This window comes from Lepidochelys olivacea, assembly GCF_965140295.1.
Source record: "Lepidochelys olivacea isolate rLepOli2 genome assembly, chromosome: 24".
NCBI classification, from domain to species: Eukaryota; Metazoa; Chordata; order Testudines; family Cheloniidae; genus Lepidochelys; species Lepidochelys olivacea.
In genome coordinates this window covers 2,184,478-2,188,330 of record NC_140434.1, presented here as the reverse complement: position 1 = coordinate 2,188,330, position 3,853 = coordinate 2,184,478, and the positions used below count along the sequence as shown (strand labels likewise).

Sequence of the window (3,853 nt, the reverse complement as noted above, 5' to 3'; positions counted from 1 at the left end):
GAAGGACACCAGAAATGAATTTGTCTCAGAAAACTTTTAAGATGAAGGAAACCTGCAGTGTGTCATATGCATGCCAAACCATGTGAGGTAGAAAACAACAATCCTGAAGATTGAAGCAACCAATTATATCCACTGAAGGAGTGACGTGCACAGCAAAATGTTTTTCTGACTAATTAAGACCTCAAGCAAAAGGGTGTCTCAGATTCTCCAGGCCATCTAACAACCTGTATAAAAGCCCTCGCAACTCAGGGTTCTTTAACCGCTTCTCTTGACGTCTCCTCCTCAGTGGGCTGGGTAAGTGCGATTTCACTGAATCTCTCCATAGCTATCCAGATGTCTCGTTAGTGCTCATTTCAATTTTGCATATAGACTCCAATTACTGTCTATCTTACGGGAGTTTCCACGAAAAAATCTTGATTATTAAGTTGCAGGCATTGGTGGATTCATGGTATAAAGCGAGGGTGGCAATTTTTTGCAGAACTACACAGGCATTTGGGACACAAGTTCAGGTTTATTTTCATAAAGAAACAGGCATTCGAATCCCTTTGGCAGCTTTGAAAAAGCTCATAAACCACTTTTAATTCAACAGCAGCTCAGGCAGATTGCTACATTAGATGGATCTCTGCTCTGAACCAGTTCGGCAATTTCTCTGTTCTTATGTGCTCTGCTAGCAATGATAGGTGCAGATCCCCAGCTGGTGTAAGTTAGCTTAGCACCATTCATCTCCGTTGAACAGTGGCGATTTCCGCTGGCTCGGGCTCTGGTCCTTAACGTTTTGTACTGACGAAGAATATTTTTCATACATACATGGTCAAGTATTGCTGACTCGCAAGCTTTAGAAGCCAAAGTACCACGCGCTCTCTCTTTCTATGTGGCCCCCATTTCAATGGGAACTGAGCTTTGACCCGTTTATTCCACTGGCTCTAAGGCATTATGGTGACTCTTTTCCTTTCTGTGTGTTTCAGGTTTAGTTCCAACGCATGGAGATGTTGTTCCACCACCAAAAAAAGATTTGCAAACCTTGGTGCTGTAAACCGCACCAAAAGATTTGTAAACCTTGGTTCTGTAAACCGTGGGGTTATGGGGACTCAAGCGGTTACGGAGGCGATTATGGACACTGGCCGCCATGCTGCTGGAAAAAGCCATTCAAGTGCTGCTACCCCTATCCCTACCCCTGCTGCTACCCCCACCCCTATCCCTGCGGCCCCACAAACCTGTATCCATGTTTCGCTGAGGAGGAATAGCCATGGAACAAGGAACAACCAACAAACGAAAAGCAAGATACCGATTCACGGCTGAGCTCATGGACAATGGCTTTGGGAAATGCTGAGTGCCCACAACTCCCAAGGGAGCTGTGAGTTCTCAGCACCGCAGGAAACCTGCACCAGATTTCTATGTGCCAGGGGACACTTTAGCACAGTTTCCTCTAATACCGCCATACTCTCTCCTTTACTCTAGCTATCTGACGGCCCGAATCTCAGCTCCATCATGGCCCCTTTCGGCCTCTCTGACAGTGTCAATGCAGCAGGGGCCTGTGAGTTCATACAAATGATATTTACACTCACTCGAAGGCTCTTTACAAACCAACGTCCTGGGACGTAAGTGTCAATGAGAATTAGGGCCTATGTTTTCTAGCCTTTCCATAAATATGTACCATTTGTTTCCAGTTTCAACACTGCTACAGAAGATGTATAACAGAGAAAGAACTTAGTCCTCTCCTGATATTGTGCTTTGTCTAATTAGACTGGGGCTGGGATAACACAATTAACTGAAAATGGCTGCAAACAGGATTTGATTGTCACACTCTACAGCGGCACCAAAGAAAGAAGAACATCTGATGGGAAATGCATCACCTGGGAGCAGTTCATTTGTTGTAATCCTGGAAAACCTGGCAATGTATTTTCTACTCTGCATTCGGTCTGTTCCTATGTAATCCTATCAGATTAGCATTAAAGGGATTCTGAAACACGATAGCAATCCTCTGGTTTCCATTCTGGTCCATTCCTCATTTTACAAACATCTATGAGTTAGATGCCAAATACTTTGTAAATGTGGGTAACAATTCACTCCTGCGCAGGGAACCAATGCCTGGGCACTGCTTCTGAACAACTGACTGATGCATAAACACTGACTCATTACTCCTCAGACCTCCTCTGCGACACAACTCTCTGCTTTTGTTAACTTCCACGGCTAGGGAAACTGAGGCACAGAGGCAGCCAGGGATTTGCTCACAGCTGCGGGAAGTGATTTGCTCAAGTTCACACAGTCAGGCCCTGGCAAAACCGGGATTAAAACTCACAATTTCCAGACTCCCAGCCTTTCTGATTATTTCCTCAGACTCTGTTACCCCTCCATGGAAACCCCCTCATGTCTTGCTGGTGTGATGACTTACAGCTCTCCGGCCGTACATGTGATTTAAAGATAATATACCTTTGCCCTCTAATATGGGACCCGTAATATGGCCACATTCTTTGAAATACAGAAACACAAGACTTTCCACTTTGACCCAATCAATGACCCAGCTAGTCCAGGTTTCAGAGTAGCAGCCGTGTCAGTCTGTATCCGTAAAAAGAAAAGGAGGACTTGTGGCACCTTAGAAACTAACACATTTATTAGAGCATAAGCTTTTGTGAGCTACAGCTCACTTCATCGGCTCTGACAGTGACCAACAACAGCTGCTTCAGAGGAAGGCTCAAGAAACTCTGCAGAAGGCAGTTGTGGGATAACCTGCCCATAGGAGAAGTTTCTGACTCATTTCTATTAATTACTCAGACCTATTCTTCATTATTGGCTAATGCCCTGAGGCAGGAAAGTTTATATCCCTGCCAAACAGAATGGAATAAGTCCGTCTCAATCTACCACTGCTCGAGGGTACGGCACACACCATTGTGCCTGGATTGCCCAGGGTACGCACCAGCTTCTCACTCTCCTTCTCCTGCCTGCTAACGTGGCTCTCCAGTCGGGTCACCAACTTTTCTCCACCCCTTCTGTGGTCCCGATTGTCCCACACTACAAGTCCAAGAACTGTCTACCCCTTTAAGGGTCCCCTGGAGCTCACAAACAGAACAGACTCCCTGCTCCCCCTAGCAACTCTTCACCCCTGGCAGAAGGGCAATACCAGGCCTTTGAACCACGCTAGCTTTCAAAATAGCTCTTCTCAGATGTAAGTTTGCATCGACTTTTGTTCTGCCCTGGGGTAAATTTCACTTTATCGGGATTACAAAATCATCTCTCAATACACCTCCCTTATTAGGGTGATCATCAAAGCAGAACCATACACTTCTGTTAATTGTAGCATTGCTCATTGTTTGAATTGAAGGTTGGTGGCACAGGGCTTTCTAAGGGTTTGCAGTTACAACCTCAGCACTCACATCTCCATCCACGAGCACCTAAGAGAACTGAGGTCGTCTGAGAAAATGCAGATGATGTAGCCCACAAGAAGCACAGGAGAGATGGAGAAAAACCAGGACACGGACATGGGATGATATTACACCAATTCAGCCTCCGGCCAGCCATAGGATTCTGCATCATGAGATCAGTCTTCTGGTTTCGTTTCTGCTGCATTCCTCAGTTAGCCGCCTCTGTGAGTTAGGTGCCTAAACACTTGCTAAATCTGGCCTTGTCGGTAACAATTCACTCCTGCGCAGGGACCCAGTGCCTGGGCACTACTTAAGTCCCAAGGAGCCCTTGGTTAGAAGAGAATCAGGTCCGGCAAGAGGCTGTAAATCAGAGGAGGTATTACCCTGTGGTTCCCCTGCTAGTACCAACTAACGCCAGTCGGGTGTTCGGTAACCCTTCTCTTTGGAACAGCTCGACCTTTTCAGTCATGGTTTAATGCCTGACTTCATTGGGA

The 3,853-nt window shown here is 46.1% G+C and overlaps 1 long non-coding RNA gene across 1 annotated transcript; it reads left to right on the top strand.

The window, feature by feature from the left end:
• Positions 1 to 244: 244 nt before the first annotated feature.
• On the top strand, positions 245 to 1,971 carry LOC311512782. The gene is made up of 2 exons (XR_014709563.1): positions 245 to 294; positions 966 to 1,971. It is a non-coding gene; the product is annotated as an uncharacterized lncRNA (long non-coding RNA).
• The last annotated feature ends 1,882 nt before the right edge of the window (positions 1,972 to 3,853 follow it).